The 12,734-nt window shown below is 42.5% G+C and overlaps 1 protein-coding gene across 1 annotated transcript in view; it reads right to left on the bottom strand.

Annotated features, from left to right (window-relative positions):
• Window positions 1–12,734, bottom strand: part of LOC128705920 (histone lysine N-methyltransferase trithorax) — a 382,322-nt gene that overhangs the window by 253,527 nt on the left and 116,061 nt on the right. The window lies entirely within an intron of this gene.

Here is a 12,734-nt window from a genome sequence, read left to right as displayed (position 1 = left end):
TTGCCACAATAAAATGTCACATTAGTTGCACTTGTGTCCTTTTACTTTACATATTGTCAGTAATTCTACCAACTTTATTACAAAAATTCTACACCTAGCCATTAGGTTAGAACAAAAGAGCATAAGAATGGAGAAACACTGCAGAACGACAACTGGCCCACACAAGGCAGGTTCCTATCAAAACGGCTCCTACCCAAAGCTACTTAAGAATTTACTCCCATAACCAATGACACCAAACAAACCCAGCCCCTCCCACTCACATATTTGTCCAATCTCTTTTAAAAGCTATCAAAGGTCCTAGCCTCAATCACCCTACTCGGAAGATTGTTACACACATCCACAACTCTGTTCGAAAACCAGTACTATGTCCTTTCTAAATCTAAATTTATCAAACAAATCCATTATTTCTGGTTCTTACCTGGTTTCACACCCTTAGCTTACCTGCTTAGATACCCTCAGTGTGCACGTATGTGCATGTGGGTGTGCATGTGTGTGTGGGTGGTGTGTGTGGGTGGTGTGTGTGGGTGGTGTGTGTGGGTGGTGTGTGTGGGTGGTGTGTGTGGGTGGTGTGTGTGGGTGGTGTGTGTGGGTGGTGTGTGTGGGTGGTGTGTGTGGGTGGTGTGTGTGGGTGGTGTGTGTGGGTGGTGTGTGTGGGTGGTGTGTGTGGGTGGTGTGGGTGGTGTGTGTGGGTGGTGTGGGTGGTGTGTGTGGGTGGTGTGTGTGGGTGGTGTGTGTGGGTGGTGTGTGTGGGTGGTGTGTGTGGGTGGTGTGGGTGGTGTGTGTGGGTGGTGTGTGTGGGTGGTGTGTGTGGGTGGTGTGTGTGGGTGGTGTGTGTGGGTGGTGTGGGTGGGTGGTGTGGGTGGGTGGTGTGGGTGGGTGGTGTGGGTGGTGTGGGTGGTGTGGGTGGTGTGGGTGGGTGGTGTGTGTTGATTCGACAACCAAACTAATTTTTCCCATAAAGAGTAATGTAAACAAAATTTATCCGTTCCAGACCCCAAATAACAATAGTATAATAACATATTAATACGTAACGTACTAACTACAGTGGAACCTCAGTTTTCGTGATTAATTCATTCCAGAAAGTCTGACAAAAACTGAATTGTACAAAAACTGAAGCAATACTTCCCATAAGAAATAATGTGAATCCAATTAATCCCCTCCCTCCCTCCCTCTTTTTTTTTTCTCTCTCTCACATGGTTTGACAAGGTTAAGGATCCCTAGCTTTATTGACAAGCTATTTACTGGTTAACCCTTTCAGGGTCCGTCCCGTAGATCTACGGCTTTACGTTCAGGGTCCAAACCGTAGATCTACGCCATGAGCTCAGCTCACTCTGATAAACTGTGAGTGGTACATTTGGGCCTAGATATGAGAGAATACATCTATGTGGTATGTGTGCACCACATAAAACAGATCCTGCAGCACACTGTGTATAATGAGAGAAAAAAATGAAATCATGATTTTTCGATTAAAACAGCAACTTTGCAGTGTTTTTTCGTATGTTTTTTATAGTTGTATTTGCGATTTCTTGGTCTCATTTGATAGAATGGAAGACATATTACAGAAATAGAGATGATTTTGATTGGTTTTAGCATTGGAAATGGCTTGAAACTGAGCTCAAGGTAGCGGAAATGTTAAATTTTTGCCGATATTCAAGAGTAAACAAACGACCTCACACGTCTAATACACGTCAGCTGGTGGGTCTAATATACATTCACAAATATGGTGATGATATTTATACAATTATTACAGTACTGCATAACAGTAAATCTTCTATTTTTTGGTGTGAATAAAAATTCATTATGTGAATAAAAAATCAAAATAGAATTTATTTGTAAAGCCTCAAAACATAACTAATGAACAGAGGAAATGTTAGTTTAGTGCCAGGAATGCCTACAATGTTCATTCTGGACCCTATTTTGAAATTGGAATATTTTGAACTTTGTGTTAAATTGGCCAAATTAACAATTTCCGATCACTTTATTTTGTAGTTGAAACAGTTGACTTGGCGATTTCTTGTGCTCAATCGATAGAATCGAAGTAATACTAGTGAAATAGCTAAGAATTTGGTTGATTGGAATAATGTAATTGGCCTAAAATGGGAGTCAAAGTCGGCAAAATCGCCGATTCGTAAATATCGCTGACACATCAAAATTCGCGAGAGCATAATTTCGTCAATTTTCCACCAAATTTTGTACTTTTTGTTTTATTACCTTCACAAAAAGATTCTCTACGATTTCATAAGAAAAAATAACAAATTTTTTTTTTGAAAATTCTTGGACACTGGTGCGTGACTCCAGATTTGGGCCTTGGACCCTGAAAGGGTTAAGGATTCCTAACTTTATTGACAAGCTAAGAGCTGTTATCTACATCAGCTCATTTTAAAGCTTTTTTTATTGTTATGAGACACACAAGTAGGGAACAGGATGAAGTTGGAGCCATCTCTGGGCCAGCACTTTCGTTTGGTCAACTGACTTTATCTCATTGACATCATAATGCTGTACGAATGTGTTCCATACTCGAGTCATCCTGGGGATAAATGATCTCAGATGAAGTGATGTTCTGGAGAAGGGTACAGCCAGAGTGAAGATGCTGCTTTCTGCCCGTCTTGTGGTAGAGAAGCTTGCTTCTCGCTGTCCTCGAAGTGGAGCCAAGTGTGGTACTTTGACAATATTGGCCTTGTACATAACAGTAAGGCCACCCACATCCCTCCTGTGTTGAAGGCTCTGCTGAAATGACACATCTATCCAGGATTGGTCCAGGCGAGAGATGAGACGTCTTGCTCTGTTCTCTACTCTGTCAAGCAGTTGCAGATGAGAGGAGGGGGTCAGGCAAACCAAGAAAGTGGAGCATACTCAAGGTGTGAGCACACACTTGTGCCTCGTACAGAATCTTGCAACCCCTACTGTCAAGCAGATGTGAGATACGGCGAAGTGCTGTAAGCTTCCTGACTTCCTTGTTTGCAAGATTTACAACGTGGTTCTTCATGGTCAGTTTGGAGTCAAATTTCATCCCAAGGATATCAACTTCTTCCCCAGGTGCCAACACCCTCCCATTCATCCTTACTACTGCACCGACATTTCCATCATGGTGCCCAGGGACCATCATCATTTGTGTTTTCTCAGGTGCAAATGTTACTAGCCATCTATTTTCCCATGCTGATATAGCTCTTAGCTGGTGATTGATGTAGCTTAGAGCAGCTGGCATTTCTTCTCTTGGATAAGTGAATGTCAGTGTACAGTCGTCTGCATATGCATGGGATTCTGGGATGAGATAAGGTCATTGAAGTAGACATTCCATAACAATCGTCCCAGCATGCTTCCTTGTGGAACACTTGCCCCAATAGGATGTCTTGCTGATTCTGTTCCATTGAGAACTACCCTTAGAGATCTACCATGAAGGTAATCACTGAGGAGACATAATGTAGAGCCTGCAATTCCCAGAGCTTGCAGTTTTGTTAAGAGGCCCTGGTGCCACACCCGGTCGAAAGCACCAGCTGACTTTGGATTCATCCAGTGACTGGTGCCACTTAGCAGAGAGGTTTAACAACAGATCAGCAGCAGAGTAACCTTTCCTGAAGCCATATTGACGGTCATAAAGTAGCAAGTGGTAGTCAAAAAACTCTGTCATTTGTCTTGAGAATATTGTCTCAAGGAGCTTGCCAGTGATTGACAGGAATGACACTGGTTTGTAGTTGCTGATTTCTGCTCTGCTCTTCTTTTTGTGAACAGGGACTTCATTTGCCTCTTTCCACAGAGAAGGCCATTTACATCATCAGGCAGTGCTGAAAGATGCGAGTTAGAGGTGCTGCTAGGTGGTCTGCACATCTCAGCAATCTTGGGCTATCTATCTATCTATCTCTATATCTATATCTATCTCTATATCTATATCTATCTCTATATCTATCTATCTATCTATCTATCTATCTCTCTCTATATCTATCTCTCTCTATATCTATCTCTCTCTCTCTCTCTATATATATCTCTCTCTATCTCTCTCTCTATATCTCTCTCTATATCTCTCTCTCTATATCTCTCTCTCTATATCTCTCTCTATCTCTCTCTCTATATCTCTCTCTCTCTCTCTCTCTCTCTCTATATCTTTTTTACACAGGGTTTGACAAGGTTAGGTTAAGGATCCCTAGCTTTATTGACAAGCTATTTACAGGTTAAGGATAACTCTCTCTCTCCCTCTCCCTCCCTCCCTCTCTCCCTCCCTCCCTCCCTCCCTCCCTCCCTCCCTCTCTCTCTCTCTCTCCCTCTCTCTCTCCCTCCCTCTCTCTCTCTCCCTCCCTCCCTCTCTCCCTCCCCCTCCCTCTCTATCCCTCTCTCTTTTTTTTTTTTTTTTTACACAGGGTTTGACAAGGTTAAGGATCCCTAGCTTTATTGACAGCTATATTACAGGTTAAGGATTCCTAACTTTATTGGCAAGCTAAGAGCTGTTACCTACATCAGCTCATTTGAAAGCATTTTTATTGTTATGAGACATACAAGTAGGGAACAGGATGAAGTTGGAGCCATCTGTGGGCCAGCATTTTCATTTGATCAACTGACTTTATCTCTCTCCCTCCCCCTCTCTCTCTCCCTCCCTCCCTCCCTCTCTCTCCCTCCCTCTCTCTCTCTCCCTCCCTCTCTCTCCCCTCCCTCCCTCTTTCTCTCCCTCTCTCTCCCTCCCCCTCTCTCTCCCTCCCTCTCTCTCTCCCTCCCTCTCTCTCTCCCTCCCTCTCTCTCTACCTCCCTCTCTCTCTCCCTCCCTCTCTCTCTCTCTCCCTCCCTCCCTCTCTCCCTCCCTCCCTCCCTCCCTCTCCCTCACTCCCTCTCCCTCCCTCCCTCTCCCTCCCCTCTCTCTCCCCCCTATCTCCCTCTCCCTGTGTGTGTGTGTGTGTGTGTGTGTGTGTGTGTGTGTGTGTGTGTGTGTGTGTGTGTGTGTGTGTGTGTGTGTGCAGTCACTTTTGCTGCGGCCATTAACCCTTTGACTGTCGCGGCCGTATATATACGTCTTACGAGGTACCGTGTTTGACATATACATACTCAAATTCTAGCGGCTTCAAATCAAGCAGGAGAAAGCTGGTAGGCCCACATGTGAGAGAATGGGTCTGTGTGGTCAGTGTGCACCATATAAAAAAAATCCTGGAGCACGCAGTGCATAATAAGAAAAAAAAACTCCAACAGTTTTTTTTTTAATTAAAATGCCGACTTTGTGGTCTATTTTCATATAGTATTTATGGTTGTATTCTCGTTTCCTTGGTCTCATTTGATAGAATGGAAAACATATTATAGAAATAGAGGTGATTTTGGTTGATTTTACTATAAAAAGAACCTAGAAATGGAGCTCAAAGTAGGGGAAATGTTTGATTTTTGCCAATGTTCAAAAGTAAACAAATGATGTCATTGTCCAATAAATGTCCAACTAGCCATTCTAATATGCAGTCATGAATGGGTTGATGTTATTTATACAATTATTACAGTATTGCAGTAGTCTGCATAACAGTAAGTCTTCTATTTTTTGTTTGAATAAAAATTCAAAATAGAAAGCACGAGTAATATCAGAGGGGCCTGGAGACATGACTGATGAGCAAAGAAAATGTTATTTTAGAGCCAGGAATGTCTGCATTGTTCATTCTGGACCTTATTTTGAAATTGTCATATTTTTTATTTTTTTTGTGAAATTGGCCAAATTGCAAATTTCTGACCACATTATTAGGTAGTTGAAATCGGTAAATGGGCAGTTTCTTGTACTCAATCGATAGAAAAAATGGAGTTCTAAAGAAATAGCTATGAGTTTGGGCGACTGGAACAATGGAATTAGCCGAAAATAGGGCTCAAAGTGGGCGAAATCGCCGATTTGTAAACAGCGCCGAGGTCGCTAACTTCGCAAGAGCATAATTCCGTCAGTTTTCCATCAAATTTCGTTTTTTTTTTGGTGTCATTACAATCGGGAAAAGATTCTCTATCATTTCATAAGAAATTTTTTTTTTTTTAAATTTTGCGACACCAGGAGACACCTCAGGATTGGGGGTTGCAACAGTCAAAGGGTTAAACAGTCACCGGCCAGTGATACTTTGCCCTACACAAATAACAATAGGTTGAGTACAAATAACAAATACAATCGTAATAATAATAATAATAATAATAATAATAATAATATTTTATTTTGACATGATACATAGTTGTACAAAGGAATATAATAGTTAAGTGTACATGCCAAAAGCCCCTTTGTATGCAGAGCATTTTGGGCAAACTTAAAATTAACTTAAGATTAATTAGGCTTTAACAGATTAAATGGTCATTAGGTGAGTTACAGTGAGTACAGAGACTTGAGTATTATTAGGTAATGCTATATGGCTTTAATAGGTCTAGCAGAGAAGTTTGGTAGTGAATAATTACAGTTTTGAATTATTTTATAGAAATTATAGTATTACAATAGAACAATTTAAACAATTTACAATCTGAAGTACAACTGAGTATTTAAAACAATGTAATCTGATAGGTCGGGTAGGAACTACAGGCAAAAGGTTAAACGTCAGCAATGTTCACCACTGAATTCACCAGCCAAACGTGGGTAACTCGTATTAACTGTGGTAAGTGTGGCCGCTACTAATCGGACTGTAATAAACCTAGGTCCCCACGCAACGACCGAAATCATCCCTGCACTCAGCACCGAGATGGCTTTTGCATGTACCATAATTCTATGAGTCATACCTCCAATGAGTGCTACATGTTGCGTCGTATGGTATCGAAAAAGGCTGGAAACAGGTCAGGAAAGGCTGCCAGTGGCACCTGTCAGTCTCCAACTCAGCAAATGATGCTTTTCTGTGCAAAAATCAACACTAGGCTATACACGAACGTGTGAGAACACCGACTGAGAGGAATTAACACATGACATATATCTTCTCTCAATCTTCTCGACAACACAACATATTGCTCACTGTGAAACTAACACTGTCGATATGACATCATATGGTGATGTAAGGCATGACGTCGTGGGGTGACATTGCGAGGTGACGTCAGCAGACGTCTCGAGGTGATGTCACGAAGAATATCATGGAGTGATATCAACGTCAGACAGACATCGTGAAGTCGGGCAGCATCGTGGCTGATGTCGTGAAGTTGGGCAGCAGATCACAGCGTGGCTTGCGATCTGGCTTAGCCCACACGGCTTGTAGGTCCACGTGGCTTCATGATCCAAGTGGTGTCAAGTGACCTCGGGCACTCAGATACACAGCTCGGGCCAAGATTTCACACGAAAATATGCAGAAAACACAGTAGAGAGAGTGAGAGCAACGGTGAGTGGTGTATGGTGTGGTGGCGTACAGTAGGGTGAGCGTGGGCGAGGCAAGGAATGGCTACTTCCTCCTCTCCCACCCACTAACAAGGGAACACTCACAGTGGACGCAGAAATCACCACAAACTCTCCTCTGCTTGCTGAAATAGCCGTGCTGAGCTGAAAAAAAAAACAGCAGCAACATACAAGTGACGCTGAATACGTGACTTAAGAAACAGCTTGGGGCGCTGTGAAGTGCCACTTATATTTTTCAAAGAAATTTGGCCTGGATTCTGCTTGTACCTTTGTCTGGATGCTAAGACTTGCAGACACAACATCCGGATAACTCGATGAGAGATGGATGCTTATTGTGTAGGGTGATGAAGTCAAGACAACTTTATTCCATTCCTCTTCCGTCCCTCCTCTGGGCAACACAACTGCTCCCCTGTCACCAATGTTTACTAAAAGGTTACTGTCACGTTGCTGCAGGCGGGTTTCAATGATAAGGCTTCGGAGGCTTCTTACTTTATTTGCAATGTCGTGGGGTACACGGGCAGTGTGTTTGTGCCCATGGCCCCAAGGGAAGGGGACCATTCCCACGAGGGAGAGGGGAGTAGGCCAGCTTGACTGAGTGAAGGCTGCTGAGAGAGAGAGAGAGGCAGGGGTGGGCAGGCTGGCATGCCCACCAAGAGGCCTGGCCTCTGGTGGAAACTAGTATAGAAATTATGCATGTAGGCTCACTGGCTATACTGGTCCTAGTGGCAGTAAAAGACAAAGAAGGGAAGTAACCCGGGATAGGGATTTGATACCTTAAGTCCTTCTGGAGGAGGATTCCCCTTCCAAACAATAACCCCTAAGTCCCTCTCCCCCTCCTCCCTTTCTTCAACATGCCGACAAGCGTCTTCAATAAAGGTATGTATTGTTCATTTATCACTAAAATTTGTGCTTTATATTTACTTCTCATTGTTTCCTGTATGTAAAACTATACTTAATCTTTAAAAAATGTATTTTTGGTTAATATTTTTGGGTGTCTGGAACAGATTTATTGTATTTACATTAATTCTTACGGGAAACATTTCAGTTTTCGGCCTTCTCGGATTTAGGCCAACCTTCTGGAACGGACTACAGCCAAAATCCAGAGTTCCACTGTATTATCATTATATTGTTTACACAACCCAAGAATTAAAAAAGTTGTTTATTACTACTATTGCTCTATAATATACATGCACACAGTCAATGGACACATTCCTAGAAGTGCTGCAGCTTATGGGTCTCTTTGAAACATGGTGCTATGCACAGTGCTGTTTTACACTCCTCACACATAAAACGAGTGTCTCTGCATTTTTGTGGGTGGGTTGTTGTGGTTATACAGGTTGTGTAGGGGTGGCTAAAGGTGGCCTTTGTTGCGGATGTGCTGAGTCAGCAGCATGGTTACCAGCTTAGGGTGCTGCTGGTGCTACATGAAGCAATACATTACCATCACCACCTACTGCCACACATATATTATCCATCCCAATTGTAATGTTACCCATTACCCATACAGTCTTCCCCACCAACCATACTATCTTCCCACCACCCATACTATCTTCCCCACCAACCACATGGAAATCAGTCACTTTGACTTTTTTGGGTTATCCCAGGTTCTCTACACATATGCTGCTATGTATGATAATGTCACTGTATTTATGTATACCTGAATAAACTTACTTACTTATTCTTCGAGACATGGAAAAATACGAGTTTCCTCTTTCGCTGTGGTACAACTAAACATGAACAAGAGGGCAAGAGGGCCCAGCACCAGAGGTGGAAGGCTGATGGTTGTCTGGGTTTTCAGCACTATTTCTGGTATTCTGGGCATTGCTTTCAGTCACAAACTCCTCAAAACCATGAAATTCATCTTCACTGGCACTTCCATCTCTGTTAGAACTATCACTTGGGAAGGGAAGAGTCCCATTTTGCCGGGGAGTGAGGAATTCCTTACCGCTAGGCATGGTGAACAAGGTGTACTGAATTGGCACTCCCACAATGCACTGTAGCCTCCCCGATTTTTTTTATATTGCACACACTGACCATGCAGACTCATTGTCTCACATGTATGTCTACCAGCTCTCTCCCACTAGATCTGAAACAGCTAGAATTTTGGCATAATACTACAGCACCAACACTGGCTTGCGAGCCATAATATTACGGCACTGATGGCCTGAAGGTCCAGAGGCCAAATCTCAGAGTGACAGCCAGGGTCCAAGAATTTTCAAAAAATATTTTATTTTTTCTTATGAAATTGTAGAGAATCTTTTTCTGAATGTAATAAAAAAAATACAAAAATTTGATGGAGAACTGACAAAATTACGGTCTTGCGAATTTTGCTGCATCAGCGATATTTACACATCATCGATTTTGCCAACTCTGACTCCAATTTTAGGACAATTAGACATTATTCCAGCTGACCAAATTCTTTGCTAGTTCGCTAGTAATACAGTGGACCTCCCACCTTACAATATTAATCCGTTCCTGAGAGCTCATCGTAAGCCAAAATTATCGTAAGGCGAATTAATTTTCCCCATAAGAAATAATGGAAATCAAATTAATCCGTTCCTGACACCACAATGAAAAAAAATTTTTACCACATGAAATATTAGTTTTAATACAAAGTGAAGAAGACATGCACAATTACTACTCTACTAAGAATAGAATACATGACACCTTTATTGAAGATCTGGTGATGATTGATGGGATGGGAGGAGGGGAGAGAGTGGAAGTTATTGTTTAGAAGGGGAATCCCCTTCAATTAGGACTTGAGGTAGCAAGTCCTTTTTGGGGTTACTTCCCTTCTTCTTTTAATGCCACTAGGACCAGCTTGAGAGTCACTGGACCTCTGTCGCACAAAAAATCTGTCCACAGAGCTCTGTACCTCCTGTTCCTTTAAGACTTTCCTAAAATGGGCCATAACATTGCCATTGTACAGGTTGTCAACACGGCTTGCAGTAGTTGTGTCAGGGCGATTTCATCCATAAAGGTTTGCAGTTCAACCCACTTTGCACACATTTCCTTAATCTCTTTTTTCAATCCCATACTAATTCTCGCCCTTTTTACCACAGGGATGGCACTAGAAGCTTTCTTGGGGTTCATGGTGACTTATTTTGCAGTTACAAGCACTAAAAACACCGGGATAATGTGAAATGTACCAAATGTGTGCATAGATGCGACCGCACTGGCTGGCTTGTAAACACTGGCGCTGAGGCCACACATGGGACGCGTCCCGGACGAATCACATAAGGCGAGTTTTTTATCGTGAGGCGAGGCAAAAATTTTGCATTCAAATGCTTCGTATGGCGGATTTAACGTAACGCGATGCGTTCTTAAGGCAGGGGTCCACTCTACAGTGTACTTCTATTTTATCAATTGAGCACACGAAACCACCCAGTCAACTGTTTCAACTACCCAATAAAGTGATCGGAAATTGGTAATTTGGCCAATTTAACACAAAGTTCAAAATACAGTGGACCCCCGCATAGCGACCTTAATCCGTGCAAGAGGGCTGGCTGTTATGCGAAATGTTTGCTATGTGAATGAATTTTCCCCATAAGAAATAATGGAAATCAAATTAATCCGTGCAAGACACCCAAAAGTTTGAAAAAAAAAATTTTACCACATGAAATATACATTTTCCTACACACAAAGAGAAGGATACATGCACAATAGTATAGTACATGCACAATATATATTGTGCATGTACTACTCTACTAAATGAAGAATAAATGACACTTACCTTTATTGAAGATGCAGCAATGACTGATGAGACACTGTGTCCTGGGAGTGCCTTTTCCTCCTGAGTACTGTAGGTCCTGTTTGGTATTTTCTTCCAGAACAGGCCTTATCACACTGTGTATGTCACTACGATTCTTAAATCTCTCAAACCAACCTTTGCTGGCTCTAAATTCACCAATATGAGCACTAGTTCCAGGCATTTTCCCTGTTCACCTGGGTGTTAGTCGACTGGTGTGGGTTGCATCCTGGGAGACAAGATTAAGGACCCCAATGGAAATAAGTTAGACAGTCTTCGATGACACTGACTTTTTTGGGCTATCCTGGGTGGCAAATCCTCTGGGGTTAATTGTTTCTTGGTATTCTCAATAAGCCACACCAACAACGGTGCTACAGCAGCAGCAGCAGCAGCTGACGGTGGTACAGCAGCAACAGACGATGCTACAGCAGCAACAGACGATGCTACAGCAGCAGCAGACGATGCTACAGCAGCAGCAGATGATGCTACAGCAGCAGCAGACGGTACTACAGCAGCAGGAGCAGCTGACGGTGGTACAGCAGCAGCAGCTGACAGTGCAGCAGCAGCTGATGGTGATACAGCAGCAGCAGCAGCTGTACCACCAATAGTAGCGATGGTTGATTGGGGTTTATTATACAACCTGGCCAGCTCGGAGACACGCACTCCACTTTCATACTTATCAATGATCTTTTTCTTCATCTCCATAGTAATTCTCACCCTTATTGCTGTAGGGTTGGCACTAGAAGCTTTCTTGGGGCCCATGGTCACTTATTTTCCAGAAAAAAATCACCAAAAACACTGTAATAATACAAAATGTTCCGATTGTATGCTTGGATGTTACCGCGTAGGCTGGCTGGTAAACAATGCCACCCGCGGAACATGTGAGCGTGGCTCAGGCCGCACATTGGACGCGTCTCGGACGAAGGCCGCTGAGCGGGTTTTTGGGCGCTACGCGGGGCAAAATTTTAGCGATCAAAGCGTCCGCTATGCGGATTGTCCGCTATGCAAGGCGTCCGTTATGCGGGGTCCACTGTATATCAATTTCAAAATACAGTCTAGAATAAACTACAATGAAAGCATTCCTGGCACTAAACTAACATTTCCTATTTTCATTAGTTACATTTTCAGGCTTTACAAATGAATTCCATTTTGATTTTTCATTCACATAATGAATTTTTATACACACCAAAAAATATAAGATTTACTGTCATGCAATGTTGAAATACGGTGGCCCTGGTTTTCGTAATTAATCCGTTCCAGAGAGAGTGACTAAACCCGAATCTGGAGAATTCCGAATTAATTTTCCTCATAAGAAATAATGGAAATCCAATTAATCTGTTTAAGACACCCAAAAGTATTAACAAAAAAATGTTTTCTACATGAAATATACATTTACCTACACAGAAAACAATGATACATGAAGAACAAAACAATAAAAACATCACACTTACCTTTATTGAAGACATGGTGATGTATGGAAGACAGGAGAAGGGGAGAGGATGGAGGAGTTTACAATTGTTTGGAAGGGGGAATCCCCTTCCATAAAGAATTCAGGTACCAAGTCCTTATCCTGGGTTACTTCCCTTCTTTGTTTTTTAGTGCCACTAGGACCAGCTTGCGAGTCACTGGACCCTTGTCACTCAAAAGAAGTGTTCCAGAGAGGTCTGTTTCTGGTGTATGTTAGGAATT

This window comes from Cherax quadricarinatus, chromosome 3, assembly GCF_038502225.1.
Source record: "Cherax quadricarinatus isolate ZL_2023a chromosome 3, ASM3850222v1, whole genome shotgun sequence".
NCBI classification, from domain to species: Eukaryota; Metazoa; Arthropoda; class Malacostraca; order Decapoda; family Parastacidae; genus Cherax; species Cherax quadricarinatus.
Note: the sequence above shows the minus strand (reverse complement) of the source record. Positions and strands in the feature narration are given on the sequence as shown.